The sequence below is a fragment of the Canis lupus genome, chromosome 15, assembly GCF_003254725.2.
Source record: "Canis lupus dingo isolate Sandy chromosome 15, ASM325472v2, whole genome shotgun sequence".
NCBI classification, from domain to species: domain Eukaryota; kingdom Metazoa; phylum Chordata; class Mammalia; order Carnivora; family Canidae; genus Canis; species Canis lupus.
In genome coordinates, this window is record NC_064257.1 from 38,825,271 (window position 1) to 38,840,673 (window position 15,403).

A 15,403-nucleotide genomic window follows, 5' to 3' on the forward strand; every position below is an offset into this window, starting at 1 on the left:
CTCCCAATTAATTTACTTTCAAACACTAGCATGAGGTTACTAAGAGTATGTCATTTTAAAGTCAACTCATTTACTTTCATCATAATTTTGAGAGAGAATCATGAAGGGCTCTAGTCATAGCATACAGTGATTCTTTTGAAATATTTAACATGGTCTCTCATGATATCTCAGAGTTTCTATATTGAGTGATTTCATTAGATGCATTAATGATCCAGGTAGTAAACTGGTTAAAATAACAAGATATGGAGGGATAAACCAGAGGTTAAATATAATCTTGTTAATCTATAAGATAAATGAGGTTAATTTCTTTTTTTTTAATGAGATTTTAACTTCTAAAGACATGCTTGTCTAGCAACTAGCAAAGTGCCATTCCTGTTCATCATAGGACTCAACAATACATGCTAAAAAATACATAAAATAATTAATAATTCAGTTAGTATTTAAGGTCTGTATCCTCCACTAAAATTATGAACCATAGAGGCAAGGACCATGACTATCTTTTTCACATGGTATGCACTTAATATTTGCCAAATGAATGAAGGCTGAAACAATGTCATTTAAAAACTATTACAGATTCAAATCTCTATAAAAAGAGTAACTTACACTTGTAAGGTATTTTTTAGTCTGCAAAATGAAGAGTATTTCAATTACCCAGATGATTCTTATTTAGCCCTCACAACCAGCCTATCAATGTTATTATCATCTCCATCCAGAAACTAAGGTTTGGAATTCTTCAGTGAGTTGTCCAATATTAAGCATCTGGTTAATGAAAGTTTCAGGGCTCCAACTGATCTTGTGACAGCTAATCTAGTGTTCATACTATCATATCACAGATTTTAAAAAGACCTATGACAAGATCTTTATCATCAGAACTAAGGGCAAGAAAAATCTTCATACATTATTAGGTACTATATAACCCTGCCAACTTCCCTGCCTTTGCGAACCCTCTTACTTACAATGGGAAAGCTGGATTTTAATATACAGGTTAACTATCAATATTCTTTTGATAATAAATCCTGGTAACAGACAAGAAGGATTAAAAGAACTGGCTCAACAATTTGGGACTCACCTTCAAGGCTCCATCATAGCTAATCTAGCAAAATGGGGCTCCAATCTAGTTAGCAATTTTTGCCTTTTTTCTTGATATTTAGCCTCTATCTTTATTTGAATGCCTGGTTAACAGATCCCAAACTTGTTTCTTTGCTTGATTTTTTTTTTTAATTTTTTAATAATAGTAGCATACCTAGGACTGTGTTCTCTGTCTTGGTCTTGGCCAGCTCTCTTCTGAGGAGAGATAATGTCTTAATATCCTGTCCCTGAATCCTGAACAGGCCTTGAAGGCCTTACATTCCTAACTTCACAGCTCCTGAAGGAATGTCTGGCTTTGATGTTTTCTTACTTAGCTTCATCCTACCTACTATAGTTGATTGTGCAATATGTGGACAAAACAATACTTCTTCAAAAAAGATGCATACTAAGAGTGCTGAATAAATTAATAGAATGTATGCCTCCCAAAGAAAAACAAACAGGAGTAATAAAAGGCCTGCATAATATGCTTTCATGTGTTGTTTACACTGTGCTCCTATAAAAAGTTTAAAATCACCAGTGGTAGTAGACTAAATCTAACAAGTCAAAGTTAATTAGTGATTAAATATGAGGCCCTATGGTTTAGCACAGGAATTAGTTATAAAAATTCAGCATGAGGATATATAGGTTAGCAATACCATGAAAAAAGAATTAGGAGTTATAGCTGGACAGTATGAGTGATGATGTAATATCTTAAAGACATAATGTGACATTGGCTGATTCAATATAAGTATGATATTTAGACAACCGAATGTGATAGCTCTCCCTTCTTCTGTGTTAATTAGGATTGGGAATTATCTGGTTTAGTAATATCATCAAAGATAACTGTATCATGGTGACCATCCTTGTAAGGTGTTATAAGATTTTCTTCAACAAAAGGGCAGAAGGACACTTGGCCTTCTGATTTATGAAGAACCTTGGCAACAATTAGGGGCCCCAGGTATGGGTACAACCGTTTCTCAAATGTAGCAATGATGTGACTTTTTATTAGAAATAAGACTACCCTAGAGGCTTTTCTAGATTACTTTGACAGAGCACCTCTGTGAACATGCCACTTAACATAGATGTATTCTTAACTATGTGAGGGAAATAGAAGCAGCTTAATCAATCCTGCAGTAAGACCATATCTAGTCCCCTCACTCTGGTACTTTGGCCTACATTAGAAAAGGTACAAACCAAATGGACTGTTTCCTCTGGACAGGGGTTAAGAAAAGTTTGAGTATCAAACCCATATCATGTGGGAAAAAAATTAGAGGGGAAAGGGTACAGGGAAACATTTATCACAAGTATTTGAAAAGTAGAAGAGTAATTATCATTGTTCCCTATGGCTAAGAGAGTAGAAAGAGCATAGATGGAAAGATGGTAATAAGGAGACAGATTTCAGCTTAAAATGAGCTTTCTAACAATTAGAGCTTCTCAGTATAAAATTGGCTGCCTAGCAGGTAGTAGTTTCTCTGCCACTGGAAGTCTTCAAACTTAGTTGGATTGAGAATAGAAGATGGTGATTTGACTCAGATGAGTCTTAAGATGTTAGGTAAGTAAGACAAGGAGAATGGAAGTATTGGCTTAGTACTATGATAAGCTACCTGCATACTTTAAACTGCTTCCTGAATCCTTTTTCTAATAATGGGGACAGCAGTACTAACACAAGGGAGTGTGGGTTTATGGCTTTTTCAAAGTTAGAGATGACTCACAATTTCAAATGACTCAAAGTAGGAAAAAGCTTTTGGAAGTGGTCTTACTGTTCTGATGTGTCTCCCAATATTAAGAAAATAATCCCCTAAAGAGTTACAATGACATTCATATGTGAAAGACTATGCTATAAATATAGAATAATAAGAAAAATAAGAAAATAATAGTGAGTGACCTTGGGTGAGATGGAAGAATGAGTGATAGCAGGACAGCTTTAGGGAAAGGAACATCAATGATGGTGGTAGGCACTACAATGGCCTCTCAAAGATGTCCACATCCTAAACTCCAGAACCTGTGAATATATTATGTTACATGGCAAAAGGGATTTAGCAGATATGATTAAATTAAGAATCTTGAGATGGGGAGATTATCCTGGATTATTATGGTCATTGCAAGTGAAAGAAAGAAGAAGAGTCAGTGTCAGAGTAATGCAATGTGAGAGACTTGACTAGCCATTGCTGGCTTTGAAGGTGAAAGGCAGCCATAAACCAACAAATGGGCACAGCTTACAGAAACTAGAAAAGGCAAGAAAATAGATTCTCTCCTAGAGTCTCTAGAAAGACATGCAGACTTACCAGAACCTTGAACTTAGCTCAGTGGGACACATTTTGGGACTACCGAAAATGTAAAATAATACATTTGTGTGTTTTTTTAAACCTCTAAGTTTGTGGTAATTGGTTCTTGCAGTAATGGAAAATGGATACAATAACCCAGCACAAGGCATTACAAAGGGAGGCAACAGAAATGATTACAGACTGAGAGACAGACATTAAGATTAAACACCAATGGAAAAATATACCTTATTATATTATGATATGATTCAATATTTTAAAGACAGTGATTCTTTCACTTTTACTTAGTCTTAAATTTAATGCAGTAATATTGCAATGGAGTTTCCCTCCTACTGCATCTTGGATCTTGACAAGTACATTTGGAAAAATAAATGTGTGACAAAGCCAGGTATCAATTTGAAAAGAGAAAAAAGCAATGGAGGGGGTGGAGATCAGCCTTTAGCAGATATTTAAATAAATTATAAATGGTTCTGGTGCAATAATTGAAAAGCAAGAGAAAAGAAAAATTTAAAGAGCAAAGCTCCAATACATTTGTAGAAATTTATTATATTATGATGGTGGTATTTCAAATCAGTAAGAAAACAATGGGTTATAGAACAATTGCCAGTGTGGGGCATCTGGGTGGCTCAGTTGGTTAAGTGTCTGCCTTTGGCTCAGGTCATGGTCCCAGGATCCTGGGATCAAGTCCTGCATCAGGCTCCCTGCTTAGCAGGGAGCCTGCTTCTCCCTCTCCTTCTGCCTGCAGTTTGTCCTGCTTGTGCTCTCTCTCTCTCTGTCAAATAATAAAATCTTAAATAAAAAAAAAGAATTGCCAATGAGATACTGACTATTCACTTGGAAAGAAATAATAAAGCTGGATTAATATTTCATTCCTTATACCCCAATAAATTCCAGATAAATATTCAAATAATAAATACCCTTATAATAACAATCTTAAAATAGGAATGGACTTGGAACAGGAGCTATAACCAGACATATAAGCAGAGCTGTAGAGAAAAAGATTGATGAATTTGAGTACAAATATTAACTATTAAGCCACTAAAATATAAAAAATATTAAGAGACAGGGCAGCCCCGGTGGCGCAGTGGTTTGGCGCCCCCTGCAGACTGGGCTATGATCTTGGGGACCGGGGATCGAGTCCCGCGTCGGGCTCCCTGCATGAAACCTGCTTCTCCCTCTGCCTGTGTCTCTGCCTCTCTCTCTCTGTGTCTCTGAACAAATAAATAAAATCTTTAAAAAAAATATTAAGAGACAAATGACAGGTTTGGGAAAGTTCTTTGACACAAATGGCAAAGAGCTAATATCTTTATTATATAAAGAGAATTACAAATTGAGATGAAAGATGTTATCAACCTAAGGGAAAAAGTGGACAAATGATAGGAGTACTTGATAAGAAACAGCTAGAAATTTCTATGAAAAGATGCTTGATCTCATTTATAATTAAAAATATATAAATTGCTATAGGTAATACACAGTGTTAATGGGGGTTTGGAAAAATGGGTACCATTTTTGAAGTGTGTATTGGTATAAAATCTCTTTCCAGCTAATTTGTCAATTGTTACAAGAGATCTTTAGAAAGCAGATCTTTAGATAGCATCAGTTTTTGGACTTTTGCCATGCTAAAATTTTTCTTCCTTCACCTGGGAACAGATGGGATTGATAAACCATTATTATTCCTAAAGCATGGTACTGAAAGGCCCCATTTATATGAATTGCATAATTGTCATTCATAATTTCTAAAAAAATATATATAGTTGCTACTTCTAATCTTTGTGTCAAATAATGAAGTGTGTATGGGGAGGGTGATGTAGAGGGAAGCCTCCCTCTTATGAAGCCTCTCTCATGAGCAGTAGCAATAATTTAAGTTGTAAATGGTTGTCAGAGTATTGTTCCCCTTTAGAAAGTGTTACCAGTTCATGTCCATGGATCTTGATTCTTAGTTGACCCTCTCTTGATTGGTCACTTCAAAGTTGGAGGTGCCAATTAAACATTTGAAAACACAGCAGAAATGTTAACAGAAAAGTGTTGAGAAACCAGTGTGAGTACTATCTCACAATGTCACTTTGAGTATACTATTGTATATATACTATTGAGTATACTATTGGTTGACTTGTGTCTCCCCAAAATTCATGAGCCAAACCTAACCCTCACTAACTTCAGAATGTGATCATATTTGTTAATAAGGTTGATACAGATGTAATTAGTTAAATTAAGATGAAGTCATTAGGGTGACTCCCAATCCAAAATCTGCTGTCCCTATAAAGAAGGGAAGTTTAGGGAAGCTTGGGTGGCTCAGGGGTTGAGCATCTGCCTTTGGCTCAGGTCGTGATTCTGGGGTCCAGTATCAAGTCTCACATCAGGATCCCTGTGGGGATCCTCCTTCTCCCTTTGCCTGTGCCTCTGCCTCTCTCTGGGTGTCTCTCATGAATAAATAAATCTTTTTTAAAAAAAAGAAGGGAAATTTAGAGACAGACACATACATAAGAACACCATGTAAACATTGGAGCTATACTGCCACAAGCCAAGGAACACCAAAGATTGCCATCAAACCACCAGAAGCAAGGTGAATGACATAGAATGGATTCTCTTTTACTAAGCACTAAGAAGGAACCAGCCCTACTGATAATCTTGATTTTGGACTTCTAGCCTCTAGAACAACAAGAAAATGGATTTCTGATGTTTAAGCCATGAATCTTGTGGTAGTTTGTTACGGCAGCCCTAGCAAACAAACACAAGGGTTAAAAAGAGTAAATAAAAGGAACTGCTTGAAAAAAAAAAAAAAAACCCTTTTAACTAATCTTTTTTAGTGTTCTAAAATCTTTACTTCTTGGAAAATAACTACTGATTAGGGAACAGCAAGGAAAAGAGGAATCTCTCTGTTCTTGATAAAATTTCCAAAAGTGTATCAAAATTTTAAATGCACAGGCTCTTTGACCCAGGAATTCTACTTCCACAATTAAACCCATGAATACAAATAAAAATGTACATATAAAGATGTATACTGAAGCATTGTTTAGAATATTAAGGGACTGGAAATTATTTTTAGATTATCATTAAGAGACTGTTTAATAAGTAAATATCATTCATACAAGGAGGCAATGTAGTATAATGCATAGGTCCAGAGATTTTAGACAATATAAAATCCACATGGACCATTTGTTAATAATTCAGACTTGTTACTCTTCCCCAAATTTTTACTAAATCAGAATCTCTTGACAGTGAGCAGGAAATCTATGTTTTACAAGTTTCCCTGGTCATAGTACTGCAATTGGTTGGTGAAATAAACTTGAAAAACATTGGAAAAATAGTTAAAGAGTGTAGAAACAGAATCCCAGCTCTGTCATTTTCAGCAAAGTTGTCTTGGCAAGGATAGACTACTAATAGTACCTACTTAAAAGGGTTGCTGGTGACTATGAATGAGATGATAAAATTATGAAATATTTTTGAAATAAAATGAAATGAATTTTATAAAGTGCTTAGTATAGTGTCTAAGTGCCTAAATGCTCAATAAATGTAGCCACTATTACCAGTTAGTCATTCAAAAATGATGTGAATGTGGAGGTACTGATATTTTGAGCTAAAACAAAGGAAAAACAATATATAATGTATGTTTATGTGCAAAAAAGAAAGTATGTACACATATATTTGTGTGGCATATTTCTGGGAGGAATGATTTAAAACTTGGTGATCAACATGGGGTAATGAGGCAATATTCTCTTTTGTTTTGCTTGATCTTTTTAAAAACTATATATACATGCTATTTTCAGAAAGAATAAAAAAGTTCTGTGAGTCTAAATACCACCTGAGGAAGGTGATGATATCAACTTCAAATACAAATGAACTTTAATTTTATTTCTGGTACTGTTATGTGGAAATTTGCATATCCCAGGTGAAATTGAAGATGGTGAAATCTCAAGAATAATCTCCTTAATAAATCAACAAATGCAACTGAAAACACGCCAAATGCCAAGCAAAACTAAATAGGGATCAGCTCCATACAAAGCCTCAGTAAGAGACCTAGATAATGTACGTAAGACGTCAAAATAGAATGTATTTCACCGAAACAAGATGAACAAAGAGAAAAGTGTATCATATGAATCAACCTTGAAGCTAAAAGACTAAGAAACGTGTTGTTGATAAAGCATTACTTACACTCAAAAAAGAGAAGAAACAAAATTGAAAATAAAGAAACCAAAAGTATTTATATAAAAGATTTTTTTACAGTCTGAGAAGTCCAAAGCCTCATATTTTTTTGGGAAAAGGTAGAAAACAAAATATTAGAAAAATTGGTAAGTACTGAATAAATGAACTAGAAATTTGAATATTCAAGTATAAGTAAAAAGACACATTCACAACTAAGAGACAAATCATGTCAAGCTGTTAGAAAAATAACTGAGACTCAACTTAAATATTGGGAAGACAAAGGACATCACCAGGTTCCTAAAAACAAAATGCTGGATTTGATAATGAAGTTACATCATCAAATGTGGTTAGTGTTGGTAGGTCTGGTAATGGTGAGGGGTCCTGGGTAACTACTATAACAAGGCTTGGGGCCTTTACTCTAATAGCTCCAGACTCTTATCCCTGACTCCACTCCATTTCTATACAAAGGAAAGGGCCTTTACCATTTTTAATAACAATACATGTTTTTCAAATTAAAGTTTTTTACAAACCCCTCTATGATAATAGGATTAATTATTTAGGGAGTACAATAAAGGACTTCCTTATATCCTGGCCAAATTAGAGATTAAGAGTCCTGAGGATGACAAATCTTTTTTTTAAAGGGCCAAAGAATAAATATTTTAGGCTTTTCAGGCCATATGATCTCTGTTACAAGTACTCAGTGCTACTGTTTTAGCAGTAAAACAAATATACACAATATGTAACTGGAAGAGCTTGTCCAGATTTGGCCTACAGTGTGTCAAATCTTGCCCAAAGACCACACAGTTAGCCATCCTGTGGATAAAACAAAGGACTCATGCAAATGAATTAAAACATTAACTAGGTTAGTGACATAAGATGCTAGAAAATGTGGCTTAGGTTCAAGGCAATATAGGCTTCCTGTGACTATATTCCCAAATTAGATAGACTAGCATCAGGTCTCCCAAGCCTGAGAAGTTTCTTTACTAAGCTTAACTGCATATCCTCTCTGCAGGCAAGAAGATCACAAAGAGGATTAGTGACACATGCTCAGTTTCTGCTCCTAAATTTACAAATCAATTAACTCCCCTGAGGAATAAGTAGGAGTAGATAAAAGCCCAGTTAAACTAATCAAAGTCTCTCTACATGAAAATATTCAGCAAAAAGAAAGAAACCCTTATTCTTGTCCCAGCTCTCACAGGTAATTTATACTTTTTAGGATCTGTTTTTCAAAAAAAAAAATACATGAGCAAAGTGCAGCAATAAATTCTAAATTCTTTCTTCCCAGAGAGCAAGTGTTTCCATATAGTTCCACCATATGGAATTTAATATAGCACAATCCTTGCACAGAGCAGATTCTCAAAAAATTTTAAATTTATATTAAATGATTAAATCAATCATTTAAAAAATGGATGAATACATAAATAACATAAATAACCAATATTAAGAAAAATTAAGCCTTAAGAATAGGGTGGACAACTTGAATGTCCTCCCAACGCTTTCCCATCTCTGTGCTATTTTAATAGGAACTTTAATTTTATGAAAACACTTTTGTAATCATTTACTTCTCTACTCACAGAGATAAAAGATAATATCATAATTTATTTTTGTTATTTTAGCTTCCAAATAAAAGCAAATGATACAAATTTGTGACTTAATACTTTAAAAATCTAGAAAAGCACAAATATTTATGAATAATACAATTATTTAAAACACTGAAGAGGGCAGCCCGGTGGCTCAGGGGTTTAGCGCCACCTTCAACCCAGGGCGTGATCCTGGAGACCTGGGATCGAGTCCCGCGTCGGGCTCCCTGCATGGAGCCTGCTTCTCCCTCTGCCTGTGTCTCTGCCTCTCTCTCTCTGTGTGTATCTCATTAATAAATAAATAAAATATTTATTTTTAGAAAAAGAAAACACTGAAGAAGACTATAGTACAACAGCAATATGGAAATATGTAGTGCTATCTCTAGGTTCAGCCTTGTTACAAGTATGTACAGAAGTGCACAAATAAATGAGAAATAGGCTAAGGAAGAGTCCAGAAAGCTGACTTTGATCCCACATAGGAATTAATATTTTCCAATTATATAAAGTGATCATTTCATTGATAATCATCGCATTTTTCATTTATTGCTTTCTCTCCCCAAGGACTATGGAAAAATAAAGGAGAGAAATTATTTGGAAAATAATGATGATCCACATGCTGACAAAAAAGCTTTGTGTTCTCAGTACAAGTAGTGCTTGAACCCAGGACTCTTTTATTTATAAAAGATGCACTATTAATACACAGTCAAAGCTGTGAAACTATCATTTCTATACACCATAATTAAACTCCATTAATACAAAACCTTAGAATTCTTACATCTGTTCTCCCAGAGAATTACATGTTAGAAAAGTAAGTTAACATAATAAACATTTTGGAATATCTTTAGACTAAAAAAACAAAACAAACAACAACAACAAAAACCCTTTCCTTCTTTTTCTAAATTAATGTGATTTAAAAGGCCTCTTGATGATATTTAGCTTTGATAATGTAAAATCCTGGCTTTAATAACCAACACCTATTCATTTAATCTTTATGATAATGGGTCTGCAAGAAGTTTAAGAGACAGTTAGGTGAACGGATATATAGATGTCAAAATAAAAATCTGCCACTTGTCTGCTTTTCAACCATCTTCATTACTATTACTATACCAGCATCTCTGCAAAGCAGAGTAGTAACATTTATATCTTTTGAAACTCCTCTACTCTTTACTCCTCAGACAGTCCATTATCACCAAGCCCCATAGGTCACCCTTGCAGTTCTCTGTCCATAGCTGCATGTTAAGCCAGGTTTCATCACCACACAATGCAGATTATTGCCACGGTCTCTGAACTCATTTCTCTGTTTGTACAGCTTCATTTCATTCTATGCACAACCATTAGAATAATCTTCAAACATCATGATCCTCACATTATTCATGGTCCAAAAGCTAAGTACCATCCAAATGCTTTTTATTCAAAACAAAACTCTCAGCTTAGCCTTCAACTCACCAATTTCATCTACTTTATTGCACCTTCCAGTCAACTCTATGCTAGCACTCTTCTTCTTCTGAGTTCATATGCTTATTAATTCATCTTAACACTGAATTTGAACATTACTTACTCCCCACCTCTTTCAAAAGCCAGTAAAAAAGCACTTCTGGAAGAAGTAATGATATCTAAAAATCCACTCCTCCAATAAAAGCAATAAAAATCTTCACAAAAGGATACCTGAATGGCTCATTCAGTTAAGTATCTGCCTTCAATTCAGGTCATGATCCTGGAGTCTCAGGATGGAGCCCCATATCAGGCTCACTGCTCTGCAGGGAGTCTGCTTCTCCCTCTGCCCCTTCCCCTGCTCCTTCCTTCCTTCTTCTCCCTCTGTCTCACATACACTCTCTCTTTCTCTCAAATAAATAAATAAAATCTTTTTTTTTTTAATCCAAAAAGTGTCAAAATCAACTTTTTCAGAACTCTGGAAATTAAAAGCTTACAGCAATCCATGTTGCAAATAAATCTGGAATTTATTTCAGAAAATGAGTACAATCTTTGTACAAACAGTGAGCATGGTGACATTTCCACTTACCCCATACCTATTTCCCTTTCCCCAGTTCTATAGTGAGAAAACTGGCAGCCTCATAATAATAGTAAATCTTAAATCCAGAAGCCTAGAAGTCATCAGTAGGGAGGAGAGGGGAGCTGAAGGGTTCAAAGCACTACAAACATCATCACATCCAAAGAGAATTCTCAAGATTTAACATATTCATCAGCCCCTCTGGAAAAGGCTCATTTAATTAATTGTAATAATTGAATTGTAAGGTTAATTGTAATCACAGAATACTCCCAAAAATAACTAAAAAGAAAAGTATAAGAAACAGAAAGGGAATTAAAAAGGTAAACTGAAAATATCTATTTAACACAAAAAAAAGGCAGTTAATGAGGAAAAAATACCAAAATGATGTGACATACAGAAAACAAATAGTAAAATGGTAGAACTAAGCCCTACTTTATTGGTTATTACATTAAATGTAAATGGATTTAGTACTCAACACAAAAGGCAGAGATTGGCAGAAAAGATTTTTTAAAAAATAATCCAATTATATACTATCTACAAGACACATACTTTATATTCCAGGACACTAATAGGTTGAAAGTTAAAAGTTGGAAAAAGATACACCATGCAAACAGTAAGCAAAAACTGCTGAATGGCTATACAGTTGACCCTGAACAATATGGGGGTTAGGGAAACCAACCCCCTGTGCAGTCAAAAATCTGTGTAACTTTTGACTTACCCAAAACTTAATAGTTTTCTGTTGACCAAAAGCTTTACCAACAACATAATCAACTAACACATATTTTGTATGTTTTATGTATATCATACATGTATGTATGTATATGTTTATGTATATATATGTTTATGTATATGTTTATGTACATATATGTTTATGTATATCATACACTGTATTCTTACAATAAAGTAAGGTAGTGAAAAGAAAACTTTATTAAGAAAATCACAAAGAGGGATCCCTGGGTGGCGCAGCGGTTTCGCGCCTCCCTTTGGCCCAGGGCGCGATCCTGGAGACCCGGGATCGAATCCCACGTCAGGCTCCCGGTGCATGGAGCCTACTTCTCCCTCTGCCTGTGTCTCTGCCTCTCTCTCTCTCTCTCTCTGTGTGACTATCATAAATAAATAAAAATTAAAAAAAAAAAGAAAATCACAAAGAAAATTCATTTAGAGTATTGTATTGTAAAAAATCCATTTAAAAACGGACCTATACAATTCAAACCCATGTTGTTCAAGGGTCAACTGTACTGATATTAAACAAAAGAAAACTTCAGACCGAAATTGTTAATGGAAATTTTTTAAAAGGACATTTTATACATTTATAAAGATAAAATGGTCAATCTATCAGGAAGACACAACATATATAAACATATGCACACCTAACAACAAAGCCCAAAACACATGAAGTAAACACTGATGGAATTAAAGAGCAAAATAAACAGTTCAACAATGATAGTTGGAGAATTCAATATTCTACTTTCAATAATGGATAGAACAATTGAGCAGAAGATCAACAAGCAAATAAAAGATTTGAACAGAACCATAAACCAAATAGATCTATAGAAATACTACCAAACGACAGACTACACATTCTTCTCAAGTGCATATGGAACACTCTCCAGGATAGACTTTATGCTAGACCATAAAATAAGTCTCCATAAACTTGAAAAGACTGAAATGATACAAAGTATGTTCTCTGGCCATGAAAGAATGAAATTAGAAATAAATAAAGGAAGGAAACTGGAAAGCTCACAAATATGTGGGAATTAAAAAACACATTTCTAAATAACAAGAGAGCCAAAGAATAAATCTCAAGGGAAATTAGAAAATACTTTCAGATAAATGAGAAAAAAATCTTACAACATCCCAAAAATATATGGGATGCAGATAAAGTAGTTCTTAGAGGGAAATTCATAGTTATAAACTTATAATAAAAAAAAGAAAGATCTGAAACTAACAACATAATCTCCAGAATACAGAAACCAGAAAAAAAAAAAAAAAAAAGAAACCTGAATCAGGCAAAAGTAATGAGATTAAAAAACCTAGATGAAATGAAAATAGAGAATAAAAAAACAATAGAGAAAATTAATAAAACCAAAAGCTGGATCTTGGAGATCAACAAAATTGACAATGCTTCAGCCAGACTGATCAAGAGAAAAGAGACAAGACTCAAATTGCTAAAATCAGAAGTGAAAGTGAAAGGAGCAGTATCAACCTCACAGAAATGATTAGGATTATATGCAAATAATATAAGAACTGTATGTCAACAAATTAGATAACTTAGGTGAAATGGACAAATTCCTAGAAAGATGCTAACTACCATAACTGACTAAGGAAACAGAAAATATGAGTAGATCTATAACTAGTAAAGAGATATAATTAGTAATTTTCAAACTTCCCACATATGTAAGGCCAGTTCTAGTTGGCTTTAATGGTGAATTTTACCAAACATTTAAAGAAGACTTAATACCAATCCTTCACAAACTCTTTAAGATACATAAAAGGAACAATTAGCAAAATGAAAAGGCAACCCATGGAATAGAAGAAAATACTTTTTTAAAAAAATTTTTTATTTATTTATTCATGAGAGACACACACACACACAGAGGCAGAGACAGGCTGAGAGAGAAGCAGGCTCCCCGCAAGGAGCCTGATGTGGGACTCAATCCCGGATCCCAGGATCATGCCCCAAACTGAAAGCAGATGCTCAACTGCTAAGCCATCCAGGCATCCGGAAGAAAATACTTTCAAACTATACATCTGATAAAAGGTTAATATCCAAAATATACACAAAAACCCCATACAACACAGTACTAAAAATCCAAATACCTAATCTAAAAATGGGAAAAGGACCTAAGTAAACATTTTTCCAAGAGTATGCACAAATGGCCAACAGATACATGAAAAGGTGCTCAACGTCACCAATTATCAAGAAAATACAAATAAAAACCATAATGAGATAGCACCTCACATCTGTTAGAATGGCTATTATCAAAAAGACAAGAGACAAGGCTAGAGAGGATTTGGAGAAAAGGGAAACATCATGCAATGTTAGGGGAAATGTAAGTTGGTTCAGCCACTGTGGAAAACAATATGGAGGTTCCTCAAAAAATTAAAAACAGAACTAACCATATGATCTAGCAATATCATTTCTGGGTATTTTTCTAGAGAAAATAAAATCACTATCTAAAAAAATATCTGCACCCCCATGTTCATTGCAATATTATTTATAAGAGTCAAGACATGGAAACATCCACTTGTCTGTGGACAGATGAATAGATAAAATGTGAGTGGTGCCTGGGTGGCTCAGTCAGTTGAGTGTTGGACTCTTGATTTCAGCTCAAGTAATAAACTCAGGGTCATGAGACTGAGCTCTGCCTGGGGCTCCATGCTCAATGGAGAGTCTGTTTAGGATTCTTTCTCCCTTTCCCCTCCCAAATAAATAAATCTTTAAAAAAATGTGAGATATATAGTAAGAAATAGAGTTAAAAGATAAAATGACACGTTTTAAGAATTTATTTGAGCAAAACTCAATTCTAATCAGGCAGCACCAAACCAGTTGTTAAAGGCGCTCCACTGAGCAAAACTTGGGGAAACATTTATGGAGAAGAGCAGAAGAAAAGTAAGGGAATTATTGATTAGCTATAGCTTAAAGTCTAGTTTACTATTTGTTATTGGTTGTCCTTAGGTATCGATTTCATAACCTCATAACAATTTACAGGCTTAGATTCTGGTTTGCTTATAAAGGTTCCCATGGCATTAGAGCTACCTCAGTTTAATGCCTCCTTGTTTAATTAATAAATGTATATCATGTAATATTATTTAGCCATAAAAAATAAAATTCTGCCATTTACAACCAACATGGATGAAACTTGGGAGCATTTTGCTAAGTGCAATTGGACATAGAGAAATACTGTATGATTTCACTTACATGTGGATCTAAAAACCCCAAAGTCATAGAAACAGAGTGTAGACTAGCATAACTAGGTAGTAGAGCAATCTAATGTATTACACATACCTTATACGAGCAAAATGTTTTCTCCCCCAAAACATGAAAGGAAGAACAATTAGAAGGAAGTTTAGACACTAAGAATTATAATTGTATTCATATCAGGAAATAATATCTCTCTATAAAAATCACATAATTTATTAAAGAGTATAGTTTTAGAACTCCCAAACGGTTTTGTGGAAAAATTTACTTTTTTTGCACAATACTTAGAATCTCTGAGTTATTCTGATTGTCTCTAGAACAGTGACCTGAGTCTCACTCACGGATGCAACAGAATCAAAGAATCAGATACTTAAAAATTCAGTTGAGAATCTCTGCAAAA

The 15,403-nt window shown here is 34.4% G+C and overlaps 1 protein-coding gene across 14 annotated transcripts in view; it reads right to left on the reverse strand.

Annotated features, from left to right (window-relative positions):
- Positions 1-15,403, reverse strand: part of ANKS1B (ankyrin repeat and sterile alpha motif domain containing 1B) — a 1,053,015-nt gene that overhangs the window by 660,296 nt on the left and 377,316 nt on the right. The gene's annotated exons all lie outside the window — the stretch shown is intronic.